The sequence below is a fragment of the Apodemus sylvaticus genome, chromosome 19, assembly GCF_947179515.1.
Source record: "Apodemus sylvaticus chromosome 19, mApoSyl1.1, whole genome shotgun sequence".
Taxonomy (NCBI): domain Eukaryota; kingdom Metazoa; phylum Chordata; class Mammalia; order Rodentia; family Muridae; genus Apodemus; species Apodemus sylvaticus.
Window position 1 is genome coordinate 8,860,905 of NC_067490.1, and position 24,535 is coordinate 8,885,439.

General features: G+C 52.6%; 1 long non-coding RNA gene across 1 annotated transcript; it reads right to left on the minus strand.

Annotated features, from left to right (window-relative positions):
- Positions 1 to 3,798: 3,798 nt before the first annotated feature.
- LOC127669556 (uncharacterized) lies at positions 3,799 to 23,214 on the minus strand. Its single transcript, XR_007974392.1, has 4 exons — positions 22,999 to 23,214; positions 9,858 to 10,137; positions 6,191 to 6,322; positions 3,799 to 4,509 (listed from the first exon to the last, which is right to left on the minus strand). It is a non-coding gene; the product is annotated as an uncharacterized LOC127669556 (long non-coding RNA).
- Positions 23,215 to 24,535: the final 1,321 nt, after the last annotated feature.

Below are 24,535 nucleotides of genomic sequence, written 5' to 3' on the forward strand. Positions count from 1 at the left end.
CTCCTGGGTGCTGGCTGGGATTAGAGATAGACCACCACATCTGGGTTTGGGAAATGATGGGCGCTGAACTCAGAAGGTCACCCGTCTAGGTGACCGCTCCGCTAGCTGACCTGCAAGCCTCGTCCCTGATTTCAATTGCTAGCTGAATCTGGAAACTGTCACATCTCCATCGACCAGGGCACACATGGAAGTGATTTCTGAACAGCTCCACCGTTTTCAAATACCGGAAAGCATGGGCAGAACCCCAACCTCAGGTCCCCTCTCCATTTTTTCCTGACTTGTAACCTATCTCCAGGAGTACCAGAGGCTATAGGTGAACGCCAGGAGGTGATCTCTGGGCAACGAGCTGACATACATCCTATACCAAGGGATGGAGGTCATTCCTCCTTTATTAGAAGCTGGGGCTTCACTCCCAGGCTATGTTCCCGGGGAAACAGAGCCTGGGGAGAGATTCTTGTGAAGGTGATTTATTTCAAGAATTGACCCTAGGCTGTTGTGGAGTGAATCATGTCTCTCTCAGATTCATATTTCCTTCCTAATTCCCAATGCCTCAGAATATGACTATTTGGAGACAGGGCATTTCAGAGTAACTCAGGTAGCCTGGAGTCATTAGAGTGGGTCTGACCTAATCTGCCTAGTGTCCTCTTAGGGAGAGGAGAGCAGGTGTACAGCCGCCAGAGATGTGCACACCGGACGGAGTGTTTGCATTGCCTCTTGGAGGTACAAAGGAGGAAATTGTGTCTTGGTACTTTCGTTACGTCCTGGGGTATGGAAGGCAGCACAGACAGGCCAGCGAGGAAAGACTAGAGCGTTAGAAAATCTTCCCGGATGTAGGTAGCACGCGAGCAAACTGAGGTCTAGGAACCAGGAATTCTCAAGGTGGACAGAGTTCCAGCCTTGGGGGTAGGGGTAACTTGCTGCCTCCTAACCTACAAAATAGGAGGATCTACATATTGCTGTCCTGGTTACCTGCCTGCCTTCACATCCTGACTCTTGGGACCCATCAAGAGAGGGCAACACGCCAAGCTGTACCTTGTGCCCCAGGCCTTCCCTGTCACTCTCTGGGACCACGAGTCAACTCCTTGCCTTTCCATTCCCAGTAGAGGCCACGCCCAAGGTCCCTGAGCAAGGTCATTTCCTTGTGGTTTTTATCCTAACAAATGAACTGGCCTGTGTGACCACAGCATTCCTTAGGTGCTTAGAGTTACAGAAGAAGAAGAAGATGAAAAAAATCTTTCACCAGCAGGGCCACGGCCTTTGTTCGAGTACTAATAGTTGGTTACATGGACTAGATCAGCAGGCAAAAGGTTCATGCTTGTCTTTGGCCTCTCCTGAAACATGAAGACCCTCAGGGAAGACCCAGAAATGAAGCATCTAGAAGCTAAAGTCAGCCTTGTAGGCTGGGAAGAGATCTCCCCTTGTAGGGCACAGGGTCTCCTTTTGAGGATCCATTTCTGAGCCAGGCAGTGATGGTGCATGCTTTTAATCCCAGCACTTGGAAGGCAAAGGCAGGTGGATTTCTGAGTTCGAGGCCAGCCTGGTCTACAGAATGAGTTCTAGGACAGCCAGGGCTACACAGAGAAACCCTGTCTTGAAAAAATCCACACAAAAAAAAGACAAGGCATTGAGGATTCATTTCTGAGTAGCATCCAAAGTCAGCTTTGTCACCTCAGTGTGCGCCCCAACTTTCTCTTCTACACATGGAGGGCACGCACAGCTGTCCAGAAGCAGACCTATCCAAACCCAGGCAGAGAGCCCACGCTGTCCTTCTTCCTTATACTGTATATGACACCCACTTCCTGCCCAGGATCCCGGACCTGCCCATGTACAGAGTCCCCCTGGGATCTTAGTCGTTGGGAACGGATGTCACAGACAGTTCTGCAGGAGGTCCAGCTGGCCTGCAAGTGACTTCAGTATCTCTATCCTGTCCTGACTGGAGGTCTTGAGGAAGGAGCTTCCTGACTACCTCTTCCACATCCCTGCTGCACTTATAAACAAAACCAGGCAATTCCATAGTAAATGAAGCTGTCTCCTCAGGTCTTAGGACGCCACCAGGCATCTTCAGCCCTTCCCATCCCGCAGAGGCGGGGCCAGAATACCACATGGTTAGACAACTTGACTACCTCGAGGACAGCTGGAACCAGGTCCCACCATGTCTCTCCCAGATCTCTTTTCAAAAGAGATTCAGTTTAACCTCCCCTGGGAACTGTCACTCCCAACACCCAACTCCATCTAGAATGCCCTGGCCATCCTTGTCCATTAGATGATAAAGGTCGGCTGAGAGGGGATAAGACTGGGATCCCAGAGAGGCGTGTGTATGCATGTATTAAAAAGCAACCACCAGCTCCCTATTGTTTCTAGCCTAGGACAGAGCTGGTTAGTGAAGGGGGGCAGCTATTATTGGACCCAAAGTCATGGTGGCTTTGTTTGGCAATTGCGTGAGAGCTTTTTAACCAACCCCCCACCCCCCTTCACTGGATGAAACCAGTCTCACATTCCTTCAGGTATGAACAAAAAAACTGGACCCCTTGACAGAGATGTGCACCTGCTCGTGGGGATGCTCTACAACGGTGGTGCTGAGGAGAGGAAGTGGCTCCCTTATGGAGACCTCCAGCCCTAAGCAACCATTGCACCATAGATGGCAGAGCCCGCCCCAGGCCAGCCTGGCAGCAGAATCCTTCCTGAGATCCTGAGTCCTGGGTTTTGGTGGCCGTGGTTGGAGTCATCTCTCCCTTAGGGTGAGAGCAGGGCTGACCTGCTTGAACTAGGAACAGCTGGCCCAGCTGATGTTCTGATGCACCTGGGGCTGGTCCCTTGGTGAGCAGGGGTAGGGGGCAGCTATTATTGGACCCAAAGTCATGGTGGCTTTGTTTGGCAATTGCGTGAGAGCTTTTTAACCAACCCCCCCTTCACTAACCAGCTCTGTCCTAGGCTAGAAACAATAGGGAGCTGGTGGTTGCTTTCTAATTTAAAGAAGTACTTGCTGCTTCTAACCCCTCAGAACCCCATTTTGTCTCCTTGCAGAAGATGAACCCCAGTGAGGATAAGGCGCCAAGGGCTTCAGGGCAGCAGATCCTCCTGAATGCTGACAACCCCGGGTGAGTGCCCTCTCCTGCTTAAATTAGGCACAATTTAGCGCTGTGAATCACTGCATCATTTATTTCCCACAGAGAAAATGTCCTGGGGTGGGGAAGGCGGCTCTCTCCTTGCTGTTTCTGAACAAAGCTTTTTCTTCCCTCCCATGGCATATTTTTTGATGGCCCCTCTTCGTTCGTCACCGGTGACGTCATCCTGACGTCATCCTCGCTCCCCTCACGTCAGCTGCTCAATGACCCCTCTGCACAGTGGCATGCCCCTGTTGGGGTGGTGGCACCCCACCTTCCTCCTGCCAGAAGCAAGAATTGCTCTTCCGAGGAGGGAGCAGAGCGTCAGCCCTCACATCTGCTGTTTCCTCTGCCAGCCACTCTCCAGAAGCCCCCGGGGCGACCGCAGAGCCAGCAGGCGGGCACCTTACATCTGCACCACGCTGCCATCCGCTTGGCTGTGCGTCAGCCACGGTACCGCCGTTCAGGCTTCAGATCTCTAAAGCGTACTTTGTTCAGAGCCCTGGTGTGTGTCTGAGATGAAGCCTCATTTTTTTTTAAAAAAAAAGAAGCGAGATCCTGCGGTGAATACACTCACGCTGGAAGTGGGGTCCAGCGATGTTGCTTGGCAAATTACAGGTTTTCTTTTATTGCAATTAAAAAAAGAAGAAGAAGAAGAAGAAGAAGAAGCCCACCAGGAAAACCAAGTCTTTTTTTAATTCACTTGAATGGGAAGATGGGCTTTTGTGGTCACGGGAGGGGGCACCCCTGTGGACTTTTTGTGATTTACTGGGACAAAGGTAATCATAAAAATTCTTGTTCAAGCTTGACAATATAGGAGGACGGTTGGAAGAGTGGTTTCTGGCCGCAGGCATCTGTGGGACCTGCCCCAACCTGCTGGTTCAAGTGCCACCTTAGGATGCTGGCCTGTCCTCAACATGTCACAGACTCTGGGTTATGGACTTCACAGACAGGGCTCTTGGGCTCATTTCTCTCTGGTTTGTGCAGCTTGTTTCAAAGATGCCAGCCTGTTCAGGACGCTGGCTCAGTTGCTGTGGGGGACAAGGGACTGACATGACACCAGAGCCTTCCCTACCCCGGCCACAAAATGTGTGTACCTAGCAGCATCGGGCTTCGGAGGGGCCTCTCCAGGCTAGCTGACTGTCCCATAACCCCTACGTTTCCCCTGATTCTAGAGCTGAACTGGTGCTGGGTACTGACGATCAAGGAGGCACATTAGGAAGCTAGGTGCCCACTCCAGCCATGGCCACCAAACTGGGTGAGAGAGAGAGAGAGACATGTGGAATCAGGTCAGTAACTATTGACTGACAGGGAATCCTCCATGTTCCTGGCAAAGAAGTCAGGGCAGCAAGCAGTCTTGGTCCAAATGGAACATCACATAGATGGACAGAGTTTCAAAACATACCTAGAACAAACAAACAAACAAACAAACAAACAAACCATCAGTCCATTTAGGTTCAGGATGCCCACCAGTATCCTGTGAGTAGTTCTTAGAACAGTGGTTTGGAGAGCCCATAGGTTTCAGCCTCGGTCCAGTAGTTAAGCCATAGAAAGGGGCAGAGGTCCCAGCTCCTGTTCAGTACCAGAGCTCACAGCTACGTATCCCCAGGGACAGAGGACATCCCCCCCTCCCCAGGGGAGGGAGGAGGAGTCTGCAGGTGGCCTATGTTTGTTCCTTGCTCTTTCTGCTTTTTCTGCATCCCTGTCACGTTAATTTCTGCCTCTGGGCTTAACAGGGTTTGCCTGTTCCTGTGAGAAAAGAAAAGACCTTGTGGCCTTGGCTCTTGCTTCTGTCCTTGGGAGAAGACTACCTGGTCCTCTGGTGGCAGGTGGGGCCAGATAGTCCCCGAGATAAGTTGAGACAAAATGAGTGACAGTCACCTAGCTTAGAGTGTGATTTCCTCCTCTGCTTCCCAGCCTCCGGGAACAGCGACAGGTGACAAAAGTGAGTAAGAAATTAAACTTTGACATAAAACACGAAGCCTTAGAGTTGCCGGTGAGACATTGATATAATAATAATAATAATAATAATAATAATAATAAATAATAATAATAAATAGGTGCAGTCACGGCTGTGTAGGGCTTTACGCCATGGCTGTGTGCACACCCTAGCAGCTACTGCGGAGGGGCCTCCAGGATGTGTAAGAAGTGCATGGAGGTCCCCAGAACTGGGGACAAGGGGTGCCAAGAAGGTAGTAGAATCTAGTGATGCCACCGCGCCAGGATGAGAGGGGGTGTAGGGAGTTCCCATTGGGACGAGCCTGTCCGAGCCTGCGTGTGACCGAGATTCAGGGATTCCATGCATCATACCATGCCAAGTGACCTCCTCCCGTGTGACCTGGGCAAAGTGGGTGAGGAGATAGATAGTTCTGGGCCTCTCTCTCTCTCTCTCTCTCCTTCCCTCCCTCCCTCTCTCCTCACCCTTCCTTCCTCCCTTCTCCCTCCCTCCTTCTCCCTACCTGTCTCCCTCTCTCCTTTCTCCTTCCCTCCTCTCTCCCTGCTTCCCTCCCTCATTCCTTCCCTGTCTCCCTCCTTCTTCCCTCCCTCCTCCCTTCCTCCTTTCCTCCTCCCTCCCTGTCTCTCTCCCTCCTTCCTTCCTCTCTCCCTTCTTTCTCCTTCTCCTCCTCTTTCCTTCCTTCCTTTCTTCCTCCCTCCCTCCCTCCCCCCTCCATTCTCCTTTTTTTCACTTTTCTAAAACATATGTAACATTTCAGAGCAGAGAATTAACAATGGAATAGTCAAGAGGTGGGTCTGGGTGCTCTGAGTGTATGTGCGTGTGTGTGTGTAAGCCTATGTGCATGTATGTGTGTGTGCATATGTGTATATGCCTATGTGCATTGTGTGCGTGCATTTGGGTGTGTAATTTTTTAATAGACTCATCTACAAGAGGGCAGCAGGCTGGGCAGTAAGTTGATGACCATCTGTCGCTATGCGCGTGTCCTTACGGCAGATGCTCAGGAGCATGGCTGGTCAGACCCATCTCCATCAAGTTGACGAGGAAAATGGTTCCTGTCAGACTCACCTGCGTCATACCGTGGAGAACATTCAGTGACAGAACATGTCACCCTGGGATGGCAGTGACTCACCTCTGCTTGTCATTTGATGAGAAAGATGTCCTCGAGGAAGGCAGGCAGTCCCAGCCCAACCATGGGAGCATGGTAGTGACAGAATGTCCTATATCCCTCTCTCTGGCCACTCTCACCTCAGACCTGGATCATCTGGACGCAGAACAAGGGGGTTTGAATGTCATTTATAACATGCAATTATATGTAATCAAATTATAATAAATTAAATACCATCTGTGGCCTGGATCAAACATCTTTAATGAAGACTATCTTCATTCAGTGTTCATTCAGTGACCCTGGGGTCTGGGTTCAGGAGCTCCCTAGGATGTTAACTTCTGATTGATCAAGACCTTGTGCAGAACGCCACAGGTCTACATCTAATTTACATATCCATCATCTCTACACAGCACAGCCAACACAACAGACACATCATGGGAGAGGCCATTGGGGAATTCATATGGAAGACAGGGTGTGCGCATGTCTCATGCAGATAGAGCTTTCCCCAGGATATTTCCCATCTGGTTCCACGATGGGACCCCTTGGACATGAAGGCACCACACCATTCTCGTTGCCTCTTTTGCAAAGTTGATTCTCAGCTCAGTCTCTGGAGGAGGTGGGGGCTCCACAGCCCTGGCACCTCTGTGGGCCAGCCACTCAGGGGCACCGAAGGATGGTGTGCGAGAGACAAAGAGCCCAACTTCTGGTCAAACACATGGGGACATGGAGCCCGAGGAAGAGACAGATTAGCCAACAGTCCCCTCTCTTAGCCCTTCTTACTGCTGGGGACCTGTCTCAGCTACTCAGGGGTAGCTTTCTCCTCCGAGGCTTCTTTGGGAATCTGGAAACCTCTCTGACCCACTTGGAGGTGGTATCAGGATAACAAGAAGGAAAAGTGCTCTTTCTTAGCAGGAAGCTAAGCCTTAATTAGCGTTTCTTCCCTTGCCAAGTTAGGGACCCAAGGGCCAGGTATCACTGAGGAAAAGATAGCTGGGCTGAGTTCATAGCTATAACCGGTGCACCCAGGGTGAGTGTGAATGTGTGTGGGGGGGCAGCCCCATCTTCAGGGATCAAACTGCCTATCTGTGCCACCTCCACCAATAGTACCACTCCAAGGAAAGTAAGCTAAAAAGGTTGTCTGTTCATGTCTGCGCAGAAGCCCGGAGCGTGGTCCCATAACAGCCTTCAATTAAGGCTGCGTATTTGCATTTTCATTAAGATTAATGAATCATGCATGACTCACTGTGGAGGAGGAGAGGAGAGAAAGAGAGAGCTAACATACAGAGGAGCCCCTTCACAGTGATCCAGCGTGAGCAAGGACCCCCCACACTGCAGCATCTCCCAAGGGCTTAGGGCAGCACGCCCTCAAGGACACCATGTCCCTTCCTCAGCCATGTGACTCAGGGCTTCTGTTTCTCCACCCTTACACAGCAGCTTATCCCGTGGATGTCAATGAATGTGACATTAAACAAACCAAGTTCCCGGTTAGGTCTGAGAAATGCCAGGTCAGACAAAAGCAAGCAGAACCGGGTAGAACTCTAACAGAAGGATTTCTTGGAGACACGAACACGCTGGTGGTGTGTGCCCAGAAGCCTGGGTTCATGTGCACATTGATGCATTCTCTCCAGATTCCGTCTTTCTAGTCTATTCCTTTAGGCACAGGATTTCCTAGGCAACCCACAGTCCAGAAGGATACGCCTGCATGAACTCGAGAAGGTGACAGCTTTGCTGTCCCCAGGAAGGGGGTGTAGAGTATACAAATACATCTGTATGGAGGTGAGGAAGGAGGCTCCTTCCAGAGAGTGCGTTCTGGGGTGCTGCTCAGACCTGTGATGGTTGCCTAGGCCTCTCTATTCACTGACTGCTTACACACTGAGCTCTCTTTGCAACCGTGCCCTGGCTCTCTCCCCTTTTCCTTGTCTGTGCCTGTCTCTGTCCTGTGGGGTGTTCCTGTCATTTAGTCGGCTTTGAGAAGGAGCAGAGATGAAATTGGATGTTTGCCTGTTTCTGTGGGAACCAACATCCTCCCTCTCCAGTGTGAGGTGTGGAAGCGCTGGCCAGGCTAGGGAGGGAGCAGGCAGGTGGGGAGCATGGAGAGAATCACCGTGCTCACCATGGCCCTCAAGCGGCACATGAAGCTTCAGTGTCACCCCCTATATGGTGACAGTGCTACCTGGCTTTGGCCTGAGGACAATATGGGCCGTCCAATGCTTAAGGACTCTTGGACTTTAGGCCTGCAACCTATGGGTCCAAGAGCATGGCAAGGAGAGACAAATCAGAGCCTGTCACTCTTGGTTTGGGAGCCATGTCTGGTGAGGGTCAGCTGTCTGGAGGTCAGACTGGAAAAGTACAAAGGAACACGATTTGAGTACCCACCCACCCCTGTTGAGTGTTTCCAGGGACCTTGGGGACACTGCAATCTCTGCCATTGACCATGTGACAGGTGATAAGGCTTACAGGGCAACTCAAGGCTCCTGTGGGCTGTCCTTGTTTCCAGAGGCCAGGGGGTGCGCCTCCCCAGAGCACATGGCACACAGTGGAGTCCTGATCTGGCGACAGGTAAGGTTATCCAGCAGACACTTTGTTTTAGGGTCACTCTAGGAGAAGAATCTCTGGGAGCTGCTTACCTCAGGGACAGTCTCATACACACCGATAGTCCTTATCGACACTGTCACGAGATCCAGCCAGTGCCAGGGTAGTGCAGGCACCCAAAGGCACCCCAGAGACTCCTTCAACTGATGTGTGTGTGTGTGTGTGTGTGTGTGTGTGTGTGTGTGTGTGTGTGTGTGTAAGTAAAGCTATTAGCCCTGAGGAGCTGGTGCGGGTTTGCAATAGAGACTGCCTTAATTTTGTCTTCAGTACCGGCGCAGAGTTTGGCACCCAGCGACATGTCTTTTGTGCTAGCATAGATGGCACCGTATTCCTAGAGAAGGGCACTCTGGTAGGATGGTTGAGATTATTTAAATCCCAAAGCTGCTCATCAGAAGCCCAGGGCCCGTATAGACAGCCTCGCAGGCTCTATCCTTGGCCTGGTAAAGATTAGCCTGACTCTCTGAGCCTTATCTAATAAGAATGCACCCTTGAGGTTCTCTGAGGTATGGCTGGGGAGTGGGGCTCTAGGTCACTGTCCCTGTGTCCCTTAGCCACCTGCTCCATTGGTCCTGGGAGTCTCCTGTGAGAGTTGGGTATGGTTGAGACAGGAATTCCCGTATGCTTATGCTATAAGCATGTCTGCTGCTTCAGGCTGGAGAACCTCAGATCCAGGAGGCGTTGGCTTCAGGACCTGATGATATTTGTTGCCCTCTGAGAGTCAGGAAGACCACCAGCTTTAGATTTTGTAGCCTCTTCATCAGCAGAAGCTGAGGCTGAACCATCACTGCAAGGTCTAACCATTTGAGGTTGAACCATCAGCCCCTCTTCAATGCAAGGTCGGGACATTCCCTCTTTCTCTTTCTTAAGTGCCAGGAAGCCAAATCTTCACACCACTGCCTCAGAGGACACAAAGGCCCACAATGCAATGGGCTCCCCTACTGCCCTCAAGAGGCACAAGTTTGGGGAAAGTGTATCTAAAGGGGTCATATCCCGCAGGCCTGCTGCATTGGAAGTGGCAGGCCGGAGCCCAGCATGCGTATTCTGTATCCCCAAAGAACTCAAATTGGTTTTAGCAAGAAAGGGCCAAGTGTTAACTCACATAATTAGAGGTCCGGACACAGGGTTGTTTCAGGCACAGCTGGATCCAGGAGATCTCATGATTCCTTTGACAAGAGGCTCGGCTTTTTTCCAAGAGGACACAACTTCCAGAAAACATCTCTGCATGATGACCCAGCCAGCTCAGCACAGCGGCCTTGAGGCCTTAAGTCCAGCAGAAAAGAACGATGTCTCTTCTGAGGTGTAGCCATGCAGACCCGGGCCTCACTCTGGAGCAGTGTGGGAATTCATGTTGAGCCTGTGTCCTCTGGGACCGACTGAAGCTGAGGATAGAGTCAGCCCTAGGTTAGATGGCTCTGACTGCCAGCTGGCCTGGGGGTCTGCTTGGGGGGCTTGGGGAGTGAGATTCCCCACAGGGAATCAGGAAGCAGTAGAGGTGCGCTTCACAGATGAGTTTGGGAACTGAAAGGGGTAAGGGAGGAAGGGGTATAGGGCTGAGAGCCCCCAGAAGACTTGACAACCAACCAGGCTGAGTGACAGCTACTGGTCCACCTGCCCTCCACTCCCTGCAGCCAGCATCACCATGGCAACAGCAGCAGCATCCAAGGCTTTCAGTGTGCTTCTGCTTCCAGAGGCAGCCTTCACCCTCCCCCCTGCTCCCTCTCACCAGGCGTCTGCCTCAGTCAGATGGGCTTGGAGAGGCAGTTTCCCTGGAGAGCCCGGGGCCCACCAGTCCTGCCGGGTCCCAGCTGGAGACGCACGGGGCAGAGACAAGCAGGGAATGATAATTGTCCTGCCAGGCATGTGGCTGAGGCTCTACCTCCCTGAGCTGTCCTCCACAGACCTCCCTGCTCCCTCAAGAGTGGAGGGTAGATTCCATTTCAAGCCTAGGGTTCTGGGACCTAGGGTTCCAGGGCATCCCTTGTATACAAACCTCCTATCATGTGGAGTACTAGCTGTGAACTTTCCAGAAACCTCAGACCTGCCATGGAGGAACTGGAAAAACATTCCAGAACTTTCTTGCTGCTGAGACCCCAAACCAGCCCCCCCCCCTCTCTCTCTCTCTCTCTCTCTCTCTCTCAGTCAGGCAGCTTGACCCACCTCCCTGTCTCCAGGGATTCAGTCCCTCCTTGTTGACTGAGGAGAATGAACTCACTAGTTGGGTGCTTGACTCAGTGTCTGTCGTGCAGTCATGTAAAGACACCGTGCAAAGACAAGGCCACAAGGGCGCCCACAGCTCTCCCTCCCCCGTCCCCCACAGCTTTTCAGGCTGAGCACTGACAGATGTGTGTTGTCCCACGTCTCCAGCAGGCAACAGGACTCCAGCCCCTTTCTGTAGCTGGGCAGGGCTCAAAGCTAGTACTCAGAGACGGGAGCCAAAGAAGAGGTGCCCAAGAAGGTAGTGTTTCCACACTCCCTGAGCCAGGATGTCACTGACAGAACTTCACAACCCTGTTCTTTTTTGTGGTGGTAGCGGCAGCGGCGGCAGCAGCAACAGTAGCCATGTTAACCACTGGCCTAACATGGCCGGCCTACCTGACTGCATGGATCCTGGGGTCCTCTCAGCCCTTATAGGAAAACAGAATCATTGGCAATGCCAGCGTCAGCCTGCGGTTCAGGCCAAGAGTTTCTAGAATAAGCAGCACATAGACCCTCTTGAAGGTCTTCATCAGGGCCTTCATCGGGGACACCAGGGACTGGGAACGGTGGCTGGGGAGGACTGAAATGTCACATAGCCGCAGGGGGTGAGACAGAGTGGAGAGAGGTGGCTTCACAGCTTAATGGGGTAGAGTACCAACTTGTATCCATGTGAAGGGTGACGGCATAGGATAATGTGGGTACTCAGGGAGCTCGAGGGGTCCGGATGGGAAGCTTTGGCTCATGGAATCAGCAGGAGCTGGAAGGCCAGGAGTCTCTGTCCAAGAGGTCTCTAATGTGAGTCTCCAATCACTCATCAGAACGCCAGTGTGCATGGGGCAGGGATGGAACACAGCCATCAAAGATGAAATCGGGGGATCAGGATAGTGCTGGCACTCACAGCCCCTCCCTCATCACAGCTGGAAAGGGATGGGACTGGAGGAGGGAGGGAGGGGCAGGGGCTGGTGCTCCCTACAATTTTCAGAGCTGGGCTGGGCCGCGCCAGCTCTATGTACCATGACAGATGATAACACCAAGCTACCAGGAGCCTTTGTGGGCCCTGGTCAGCCTTCTAAAGGTGACAGGCTTCTTGGCCAGAACCCCAGGGACTCAAGCTCAGGGCTCAGTCTCCTAGTTCAGTTGTGCATGTGGTAATTGTACGTGAACATACATGTACAGGCATGTCCCTTAATGTGGCTACAGCCAACCAGCATGGTGAACTTCTTTGCGGCAGCCCTGATTCAGGATTTTCTATTGCTGTGATTAAAAACCCCACGAAAAAGCTGGGCGGTAGTGGCACACGCCTGTAATCCCAGCACTCTGGGAGGTAGAGGCAGGCGGATTTCTGAGATCGAGGCCAGCCTGGTCTACAAAGTGAGCTCCAGGACAGCCAGGGCTACACAGAGAAACCCTGTCTCGAAAAAACCAAATCCAAAAAAAAAAAAAAAAAAAAACCACGATAAAGCCAAGTTGGGGGGGGGGGGGGACTTACAACTCTCAGGTCACACTCCATCACCGAGGGAATGCAGGCAGAGCTCAGAGCAAGCTGGGGACAGGAAGTGAAATAGAAGCCACGGACAGATGCTGCTTCCTGTCTTGTTCCCTGCGGGTTTCCTCATTGTGCTATCTTACAGAACCCGGGATCATTTGCCCAGGATGGCAGCGCCCCACACAGTGGCCCCCTGCCCCCATCTATCAATCACCAATTAAGAAAATGCATCATAGGTGTGCTCACAGGCCAATCAGGTGAGGGCATTTTCTCAAGTGAGGTTCCATCTTTCCCAATGACTCTGACTTGTGTCAGATTGACACCAAAACTAGCCAGGACAAGCCCCACAACACCCTGCCACCAGCCCGTCAGATTCCCATCTGTACAGTGAGGTCATCTGCTGAGCCTAAGCCAAGGTCACTAGAGCTGGTCACATGCAGGGGTGTCCCTGGAAGCCCTAGGACTCTCTGACCTGGGTTTCCCAGTCCTCTCCACCGCCCATACCTCTGTGAGGCTTTAAAGAAAGTAGAGGCAGCACGGACACACAGCCCTTTACCCAAACCTTCCTCTCTGGTCACACTGGGCTCCATTCCCACACCCACTCCTGTGCTGCCCGGTTTTGTGTATCAACTTCTCACAAGCTAGAGTCATCAGAGAGGAAGGAGCCTCAGTTGAGGAAATGCCTCCATGGGATCCACTGTAAGGCATTGTCTCAATTAGTGATCAATGGGGCAGGGGCAGCCCATCGTGAGTGGTTCCAGTCCTGGGATGATGGTCCTGGATTCTATCAAAAAGCAGGCTAAGCAAGCCCTGGGGAGCAAACCAGTAAGCAGAACCCTTCCATAGCTTCTGCATCAGCTCCTGCCTCCAGGTTCCTGCCCTATTTGAGATTCTGACTTCCTTCAGTGATGAATAGCAATGTGGAAGTATAAGACAAATAAACCTTTTCCTCCCCAGCTTGCTTCTTGGTCATGGTATTTAAAAGCCCTAAGATAAGACAACCCCTGATGACGTATAGGCCTCTCGTGGGGTCTGAGTTCATGTGAATGGGCCACTGGGCCTTGTGCTCACTCAAATACTTTTGTGCCCATACTGGTTTGAGACACCATGTTTGGGCAAGCATGTTTGGTGTCTGTCTGTCTGTCTGTCTTTGTCACCCTATTCCTGTACCTTCCTAGATAGTCTGTTGCGTGCCTGGCTCTGTACTGCCAGACTGGACCCCTCAGCTGTTTGTCTGTTGCGGGGGGCATCCTGGGCTCTCCAGATGCTTAGCCTGAACCCTGGGCATGAGTTCGAACCTGTGCCCAACCCACATGAGAGATAAGAGTTTCAAGATGCACTGGAGGCTAGGCCAGAGAAGAAAGACAGCAGGACATGGTTAGGCAGAGTTCTCCTGTGTGGGTTCCACACTCCTGCACACAAGCACTGCACTTGCATGCTAGCGCTACAGACCTGCTGGAAGCTTCTGTCATTTGCCACTCCCCTGGAAGCAGAAGACACTGCCCCCCAAGGCCTTTCTGCTTGTTTCCCAGTTCCCCCAAAAGGTTCAGAGAATTCCACAAGGTCTTTAGCTTGGCTGGATGGACTTTAAATCTAGGGGCTAGCAATGTGGGTCGCTCTTTCCTCTTGGAAGACTCCTTGGGAAAAAAAGAGTCACCACTGTGTCATGGTCCCTTGTCAGGATCTTCAAGACCTATCAGGGGTGCTAATCAAGAAGTTGGGGCTCAGCAGGGCTCCCCTTAAAAACCTGGAGGGTGCACCCAGGGTCTCGGGGAGCCCTTTCTCCAGGTATCTCAGAATGACTGGGGACCGAGGCAAAGAGCATGTGCTGGGGAACCAAATACCAGCTGGGTGATTGATATTTTGAAAAGACATTGTTCAAGACAGGGTTTCTCTGTGTAGCCCTGGCTGACCTGGAACTCACTCTGTAGACCAGGCTGGCCTCGAACTCAGAAATCCACCTGCCTCTGCCTCTCAAGTGCTGTGATTAAAGGCGTATGCCACCACCGCCCGGCTGGATTCGGGTTTTGTGGGTCTGCCACTTAGGCCTTACACTGAGCCCCAGTTTACAGAAAGTAATATAGGATCCCCATCACCATGTATTTAGGGTTGGAAACACAGTCAAAAGCAATTCCACCCATGTGAGGAAATCTGGAAAAACAGCAGCCTCAGCTTTTCTCAAGTAACAGGCAGCAGCTCACTGCAAACTGCAATGGTGACTTCTTGGACACCTACCTGGGCCTGTTTTTCACAGGACAAGGTCTGTCCTTCACCTTGAGACTAAATTGGTGCAGAGTCAGCGAAACCTTTGTGAGTATCTTTAGGGAAAGCTCTTCTACTTTCCAAGTAGGAGCACTGACTCCACAGGTGTTGCCAATGATGGGTGTGTGTGTGTGTGTGTGTGCACGCGCACATGCGCGGTGTATAGCAGTAACTTCTGGAAGCTGTCTGTGCTCTGGATGGCAGCAATAGCCACTGTCACAAAAGCAGGCATGAGCCTGGAGTATGAGCTTAGCACTGAACCCAAGACAGGAAGCACAACTCTGTGTTCCCACAGGAGGAAGACAGATTGTCAATCATGCAGGGCTTGGGTGGGCCCCTTGGTGCCTCCTCTGGGTTGGTGAGATGTCAGCTAGACAGAGAGGCCGGCTCTAGTGGTTCTCAGGACTGACTCAAGCATTGTATTGGGAGAAGTTCATGGGGACAACTAGAGGGACCTGCAGGAAGTCTCATTCTGGTGGCAGAATGAGAGAGACATGTGACCCAACAATTTCTCCCTTTTTGGAACAAGTTGGGAACAGTGGAGCCTTTCATCCCCCATAGGCAAGGTCAGTTAAGATGACAAATAGCACCAAGACCCCAGAGGCCTAAAGTCATTTAGATTTATTTCCCTCATAGGGCATATCTATTCAGACGGATGCTGAGGAACTCCTCAACTCATGAACAGAACAGAGGGCAAAAATGAGGGAGAAAAGCAGGGAATTAACCAGGAGCTGCATGATGGTCCCGCTCACTTCTCAGTGACTCATGGTCTCCATGGGATGGACAAATGGACAGATGCACAGATGGACTGGCTGGACAGACAGATGGGTGGATAGATGGACAAATGGATGGATGGATGGATGGATGGATGGACGGACGGATGGACGGGTGGATGGATGGATGGATGGATGGACGGATGGATGTGTGGATGGGTGGATGGATGGGTGGGTGGGTGGATGGATGAGTAGATAGATGTACAGATGGATGGATGGATGGACGGATGGACAGATGCACAGATGGACTGGCTGGAAAGACAGACAGGTGGATGGATGGACAAATGGATGGATGGATGGATGAATGGATGGATGGATGGGTGGATGGATGGAGAGGTAGAGAGTAGGCAGATGGATGGGTGGGTGAGTGGATGGACGGACAGATAGATGGATGAATAGATGGGTGGATGGATGGATGGATAAATGGATGGATGGATGGAGAGGTAGATGAGTAGACGGATGGATGGACAGATGAATGGATGGGTGGGTGGGTGAGTGGATGGATGGATAGATGAACAGATGGATGGATAGATGGGTGGATGGGTGGATGGGAGGGTACAGGAGACTCATGGAAGGTATTGGTGAGGAGACAGGGAACCACCAGTGAGTACGGGATGCAGGGTGGGAGGTGCTAAGTTGACCCTCCCCACTAGGCTGGCCCCTGGGTCAAGTGGCTAAGAGAAGGCTCTGACCCCTGACAACACTGACCAAGCCATGCAGGGGCAACCACTCTGTGTCCCATCCTCCTGGGCAGGCCAATTAAAGATATCCATATGGGACTGAGCTCTGTAGTTGGAGAAGCTGGGGCAGGAGTGGAGACGTCATACAAGTTCTCCCTGTCTCTCGGCTCTGTCACAGGCAAACTGTCACAGAGCCCCATGTGTCACTGCAAAAGGTGACATCAGGGCTTTCACCTGGCCATCATGGTCTCTGCAGTTTTGGAGATATACATAGTATCCTTTCTGGGTGCTGAGGTACACTCTAGGGCTCAAGGGTTGTGTTGAGGAAAAGATGTGTCTTGGAGCCCTGGCCCCTTTTGTAAAATGTCCTGCAACATCTCTTTGTCACCTGGTGCAAGTCACTACAAGATTTCTATTCTCATGCTCTGGGACAAACTGTCGGTTGGGGAAGACCAAAGCTAGGGTGCCATTAGGTTTCATAGTCAATGTTAAGATGGGGAACAGAGAGGCCCCAAGAGGCTACCTGCTGTGTGCCCAGGGATACGGCAAATCTGGACCTACCTCTTCCGTCCTCCTGCACCTTTCTCCCAGACAACTCCATTTGACCAGGAGTTGAGCTGTATCAGCAGGTGGAGTAAGGAATGGAGTCTGACCCCCATCAGTAAGGCCAGCTATGGGGATGTCCTCACCTTTAGCAATGCCTGGAGAGGAATGGGCTCAGCGCTCCATTCTGGCCAAGACCCAGGGCATGTCAGCTTCTCTTAAGCTCCTCAGGATGTCGTACTTCCCGTGTGAGTGGTTGTGGTACTCAACACCATGGCAGCCGCTTTGTAGCCAACCGCATAAACCATAGGATTGGCGAGAGCCACTGGGGCGCGGCCCAGAGCCCTCTCTGAACAGCTGTGGACCTCACTCTGGACCGCTTCTTCTCATCTTGAATCCTGTTCCACTTCAGCAATGAATATTCCAGCAGAGACTGGCAAAAGAAGGTTCTAGGAACATCGTAAACTGGCTGGAGCGGTCAGGACTGGAATAATGGCAGACCCCACACATAGCTCACCCTTGGGGCCCAAATCACCTCCACCTCAACCTCTAGCAAAGCCCCCACCTGACTTCTCCAGCTTCCTCTTTCTTTCTGGGTAGAGTTGCAAGGTTTTTGATGTCCACACATGACCCGTTTATCACGGACCATGGGCAAAACATTGTAAGGTTGTACATGTGCTAGCCTGGTCGTAGGCTTGACCTTCTTTGCTGGAACAAGCTCACTGGGAGAGAGGGTGTACCTGGGTCCACCGGGAGAGAACAGCCACCTCAGGAAGGCTGCAAGCACAAGGGACAGAGAAACAGTGAGAAAGGAGAGGCCTAGAAGATGTCAGAGGCAAATATGTCTGCGGTGTGTGAGTGTGCTGTGTGGTTGCGTGTATTTGTGAAGCTGTAATAGTGCATATGATCCCCTGGTGTGTGTGTGTGTGTGTGTATGTGTGTCTGCATGTGTGTATGTGTGTGTGTGTGTGTATGTGTGTCTGCATGTGTGTGTCATTTGTATGTCTGGGAAGAAAAGAGAAGTGGCCCAGAAAAACATGGCTAAGGCTGCATAAGAGGCCTGGATAGTAGGGGATTCTGGGAGGGTGAGGCATGGTCCCCAGGTCTCTATGAGATGGTCTGGAAGGTGGGGAACAGGGACAGGCTGGCTGCATAGCAGCCCCATGCAATACGGACAGAGCACTCACTTCCCAGTGCAGCACTGGGAGGCAGGAAGGACCCAGAGGGGACAGGAGAATTTGGCTCCAACCTAATATCCATTCAGCTCATGTCCAGGAAAGCACAAGGTCAGTAGTGTGCCGAAGGCATTCCTATGCTGTGCATCCTACAGTGAGTGCCTGACCTCTCTGGGCTTAGCCAGGGTTTTGTTTTTTCCTGACTAGAAAGGAACCCTCGGTGAGTCTGCATGTATCCACTTGCTACTACTGTCCCCCAACTGCCTCAGGAAGGCTTGGCACATGTCCCAGGGTCTTCCACGAAGAGCTGGGCACACCCTCCCAGAAAGCCTTGCACCTGGGCCCAGGCTGAGATCGGCAGATGCTTGACCCAGCTGTGTGTGCATAGCTGCAGTCCAAAACCTGTCCTGGGTGTGAGCGGAGCACATGTGCTGTTGAGTAGCGCATGGGAGGACACCTGCTCTTGTGGTGTATGTGTGTGTGTGTGTGTGTGTGTGTGTGTGTGGTATGAGATGCTGTGTGCTTGTGAAGCGGTGCACGATCAGTGTGCAAGTATGTCTGCGAGTGTGTGAATGCTGTGTGGTTGCATGTATTCATGAAGTGTATATAATCCCCTGCAGTGTGTGTGTGTGTGTGTGTGATTTGTATGTCTGTGAAGTTTGTGTGCCTGCAGTGTGCATTTCTGTTGTGTGTGTTCCCAGTTGTGTGTTAGCGGAGTTTATCTGTCTGTGGAGTTTGTGTGTTGTGATCTTTGCTCACACGGCCCCACCCGCTCTAGCTCCGGCTAGCTCTGCTGGCCTGGCGCCTGGTTCTCCTAGGGTCCTGCCAGGGGCTTTCCTGGCTGGAGGAGCTAAGCAGCGGAGAGCTGGGCCTCCCAGATGGGGATTTCTGCAGGCGAGGCCAAGCTGTGGGGGCTGCATCCTGGCAAGATGGGAGAGTGGCCTCTAGGTACCCCGAGCCCATCTAGCCTGTGAAGACAGCTACCGGAGAACCTCCACGCCACATGAGGCTTTCTTGGCGGGGGACCTGAGACCAGGTTGGGATGCTGCCCTGATGGCCTTTCAGATGAAGGTCTGGAGTTCTGTCCAAGCTGGGCCCACGCTTCCTCCGCGGGAGTGTAACCCAGCCCCCAGTCTTCCCCTGCCTCAGAAATGTTGGCTGTGACACACAGAAAGGAAACCCCTTTCTGTCCCATGGCTGCTGAGCCACCAAGCTGTCCCAGCCTGCTACATGGGTCAGGTCCCTTGTAGACACTGTCATTTCCTGGGCATATGCTGGGGCTATCCAGTGTTGATGGCAGTTAGGGTCAGAAACCATCTTGACACCTTCAAGCACAACCCCCATGAGCTCAGGGGGCCTTGGGATGTTCAATGTCCTTGTCCCCCAGTAACCACGAAGTCAGAGACACCCCAAGGTGATGTACGGGGTAAATGCCACAGATCCCACTCCCTGCCTTACCTGGCCCCAGAGGACAAGAAGACACCAGGCATTTGTTTGAGACAAAATATGAAGCTGCTAGATCCTCATTAATCAAGATCAACAATATTTCAGCACAATACTGTTCAACATCAGAACAAAGGCACAATTCATGGTGAATCACCTCAAGCCTCTCAGCAAGTCAGGATGCCCTATTCTCTCAGTCCTCACCCCAAACTGGCCTCAGGGCTCAGGGAAGCCAGGCCAAACTAGCCCCGCCTCCGCAAGCTGGGTCTCCATAGGGACCAGATTTGGGGGGGGGGGGTGGGGGGGTAGATGAGGTGTCCCTAGGAAGGGAAATCCCTCTAAGAAGATGGACTTCCTCCCCTCCCCCAGGAAACATGTGCCAGGATGTGACAGGAAATGCCCCCCAGGGGCTTTCCCAGGTCAGACCTGGGCTGGCTTCATCCCAATTTGGATATGAACAGAGTCTCCAGGGCACAGGATGGAAACCCCTGCCCTCCAACATCCCACACCACGCCCAGTAGAAGCCTCAGCTCTGCCTCCAGGAGGAAGATGCCCTTCTGCATTCTCTTAGCTGCTTAGCTAGCTGCTATGGAGAACAGCCTTTAGTGGGAAGAAAGCCCAAGCCGTTTTTCTAAGTCTCTGGTTGGATTTCTTGGTTAAAAAGTCTCTGTCAGGGGCTGGAGAGATGGCTCAGCGGTTAAGAGCACTGTCTGCTCTTCCAGAGGTCCTGAGTTCAAGTCCCAGCAACCACATGGTGGCTCACAACCATCCGTAATGAGATCTGATGCCCTTTTCTGATGTGTCTGAAGACAGCTACAGTGTATTTACATATAATAAATAAATAATTAATTAAAAAAAGTCTCTGTCAGTCTCTGGGACTGGGGGGTGGGGGTGTGAAGTTGTTTCCAGATCTCAACAGCTTCCTAAGGCCTGGCAAGTCCCCTCTGTGGTGGTTGGCCTGTGAGGGGAGCAATACTGGAGAGGGAACAGACAGGGAGACCCAGTTCATACTGGATCACTGAGTAGCAATTCACAAAGAACCTATATAGAGGGCTTGGGGGTGGGGTGGGACTCAGGGACTCAGGTCTGAGGAGGGGCGGGGAGTGAATACTCTGTGAGCCTCAGAGACCAAGAGCAGGAGACCTCTGACAGCAGCTTGTGGCTTCTACTGAAAGGACACTGGTAAGCCCTTGGAGTGCAGACTGAATGCAAGGACCTGGGTAGACATGTACCACAGGCCTTCGGGGTCCCTCCCTATCTGTGAGTCGGTTCACCTACTTGGACCTAAGCAGCCAGATACTCAAGTTGTATGTGCAAAATAGTGGTGTCTGCTCATAACCCACATGTGCCGCCCACACGCTTTGAAGGTCACTCCACGCAGCGTCAACCTCAAGCCCGGTGTCAGCCTGCCTGGCTCAGTATGCTTGAAGAAACAAAGGCTGCTTGGGTGTGAAGACGCCAAGTCATTGATACCAAGGGGCAGTGTGCATGTCTGGACCGTAGGAGATGACATCTATTTAGTGTAAGGACAGACTGTTGAAGGGCAGCCTGGGGAGCAGGTGATGGCAGAAGTCTAAAAGTCAAAATTCCTTCCTGGGGAATTTCACTCTAGTGACAGAGCCACACCCAGCCAACCACTGGAGGCTCACTGGCTACCTGGTGTTGACTGACAGCAGGCAAGAACCATCCCATCCCAAACAACATCTGGCTAATAAACGGGGACCTACAGTCTGGCCTAAAAGACTCATTAAATTAGTCATCATGTCCCAATTTTACCTCTCCTGTCCTAGGCTATTTGGGTTTCCTGTTGGTACCAAGGATGCCAGAGCGTACTTGGCTTGTCTCTACCGCTTCATGGACCACACAACACAGTTAGACAGAGGTCAAGGCAAAAGGTCAGCGATCCCAGGTACATAGAGGCTCACTTCAGACCGACCTGGAAGATTGTCTCCAACAGAGGCTTGGCCTAGAATTCTGGGTCTATAAGGACCACTTAGAACAGGGTCACCTGCTGGAGAACACCCTGTGCTCCTGTTATAACTGGGCTCTGTCTTCCCCCCTGAGTGCATGAGGCATGTCAGGGGCCCTGGGGTCTGCTCCTGCCTCACTCACCTGACTCCTATCAGGCTCCTGCCTCATGCACATACCCCGCCCTTCACCATGCAGGATGGCACGGCTCGCTGCCACAGCCAGCCTTCCTCCCAGAGCTTTGAGAGGGCTTGTTAAAGAAGACTGTCTCTGGTCTGTTCGAGCCTGCTTCCTGATGAAGGATCTCCTTGAGGCCTCAAGCACCGGCAGGCTTTGGTGACCACTGTAATGTGCTGTGGATTAGGCAGGATAGCCTGGTAACGGCTCAGTAACCAATGACTCTCTCCATGCTGGTACAATGCTTTCCAAAGGGGCTTGCGGACCGGTCAGCTTTTCCTGCACCGGGTGCTTGGGGATCCTGGTCCCCCTGTTTGTGATACCACCCCACAGACATACTTTCCAGAGGCCCACAGTGGGAGGAGAAGATTGCACTGTGGCCTACAGCCCAGGAATAGTTTGGCAAGAAAGCACACGTATTACTTCTGTTCAGAGCCCATTGGCCGTGGCTGGTCATGTGATCCCAAGCTAACCACAAGGGGAGTTAGGGAGTGTGGAAAAAGACAGGTAGATGTTTAGCAAATAGTACTACTGCCTTTCCTCCACATACTGGCGGAGGGAGAGGGGGAGGGAGAGAGGAGGAGAGAGGAGAAGGGGGAGCGGTACAGGGAAAGAGGGAGAGGGAGGAGGGGAGGTGAGAGGTATAGGGAGAGGGGAGGGGGAGGGAAGGGGAAGAGGAGGAGGGGAGGGAGAGGAGGGGGAGGGGTATAGGGAAAGAAGGAGAAGGAGGAGGGGAAGGGAAGGGGAGGAGGGGAGGGGAAGGACAGGAAAAGGAGAAGGGGAGGGGGAGGGGAGGTATATGGAGAGAGGGGGAGGGGAAGGAAAGGGGAAGAGGGGAGGGAGAGGAGAAGGGAAGGGGAAAGGGAGGGGTACAGGGAGAGAGGGAGGAGGGAAGGGGGAGAGGCAGAGAGAGGGGGGGAAGGGGCAGGGGGAGGGAGAGAGGCCCAGGGAGACAGGGAGAGGAGGAGGGGAGGGAAAATAGATTCCTCCAAGCCAGTTGGCTTCAGTGCTCTGGGTTTGGAAGACACCAGCTCAGTAGGCCTGACTGCTCTGAGGCTAACATGAGCTTGTAGCCGCGGAGTTAGGCAGAGCTGCAAGTGATTGGGTTGGGAGCACATTTCTATGAAGTGTCGCCTGCCACCACCGTTGGCTGCAGGCTTCAGCCTATCACGGCTGATGATGGCGGCTAAGCCCCTGCCACACAGTGCAAGGCATCTCCATAGGGTTGACCGGTTCTCCTCACAAGACAGAGTAACTTCCCTCTGCAAGGGATCCAGGATAGAGCAAAGTAGAAATCATCGGTCATGTGTGACCTTGTGGTGGCCGTCACCCTCACACCAAGCAGCCGCCCATGGATGCTAGAGCCCTGTAACGTGTGGCATACTGTGTGTTAATGTGTCTGAGCCAAGAGGTACCTGCTGGGGTAGGGATGCTTTGGGTGGGGATATGAGACAGACGAGCTGGGACTTGGTGACTGAGAGAGGTACAGGCTCCGCCACCCCCACCCCCACTTCCCCATCCCCCGTCGGAAGGGCACCTTCGGTCTGCTGGGAGCCTGGGTAGATCCAGCTGGCTGTCGGGGGTTGGGGGGTCTTCACTCTCTGCCCGGGAGTCTTTCAAACTGGAGTGTCTTCCTGCTTCTCTTCAGACTTGGACTGGAGCCACCCATGGCCTCTCCTAAGTTCCCAGGTGGCCGATTCTGGGAATTCCCCATCTCTGTCATCAGAAACAACCATTCCTCACGACAAAGAAAAACCCAGTCCATTGGCTCTGTGTTCCTGGAGGACCTGATGGTTGTGACTAACACAGGTGCATGAGCCCTGGGGCCACTGCGGAAGTGGTCACAAGTCTTGAATTTTACCGGAGCCCAGGGAGTCAAAAGGTCACAGATGCCAAGCTACAGCTGGCCGCCAGCACCGTCCCCTGAAGGACTCCTCAGTGAGGCCTCCACATAGGCAAGACAGTGGCAGAGTCTCCAGAAGTGGGGAGCCTGAAGGGGCTGGCCCAGAAGATGGGGTGAGGAAAGGGCAAAAGACACCCTGCTTCTGTTCCCACACCATGTCTGAAAGGATACCAGACAATCTCCAGAGAAGCAGGTGGATAAGAAGTTAAAGCCGGACCTGTCCACAACCTGGACATTTAAAACTAGATGTGGGCTAGGGAGATGGCTCAGTTGGTGAAGCGCTTATCACGCAAACAGAAGGACCTTAGTTTGATCCCCAGAGCCTGTGTGATGTGTGTGTGCTTGTATAAATATGGTGGTGTGTGCTCATAATCCCAATTCTGAGGCGGCCAAGACAGGAGGGTCCCTGGAGCTTCCTGCTTGCTGGTCTAGCCCAATTCTAGGCCAAACCTGCTTCAAAAACCAAAATGGATCAGTCCTAAGGAGCAATAGAGTCCAAGGTTGGTCTCTGACCTCCACTGGTATCCATGCCTACATATGTTCACTCACTGTGTACATGTGTGTACAGACACAGTGACCAGACACTAGGGAAATCTGCCCCAAGAGTAGTTTAAAAGAGGGAACAGACATTTGACTGATCACAGCTACCTCCCCTCCCCCGATTTGTGGTTCTGTGCTGTCCCCAGCTCGGCTGGCTTCTCTCGTCCTCAACTGTGCTGTGTAAAGGTCAAACTGCAGCATTTGTCTGTGCTTTAAGGATAAATAGAGACTAAAGAAGGAGGAGGGGTACGAAGGGCACTCCAGAGAGACAGGGCCAGCTGAAGACCTGTGTGCGAGGCTCGCCTGAGGTTCTTGCTCCTTCCTGTAGTCAGTCACGAGTCAGTTTTGGCTCATGGCGGCCATTTCCGCCACTGTACATTTGGACAGCAGCCTGGCCAAGCAGTGTGTGTGGAACCGGTCGGACCCTGGATGAAGAAACCCACCACTCCTCCGCTCACCTTGGGGAGGTGGTATGCTCCGCCCCCACCCACCCAACCCCGCCGCAGTGGTGCATGCTGGGAAAGACATTTCCATTCAGCCTGCATAGTCCACCTGCCCCGGCTCCTGTGCTGTAGCATCTGAGACAGCAAAGCAAAGTCAAAAGAAGAGCGACTGGCTCAACAGCTTCTCC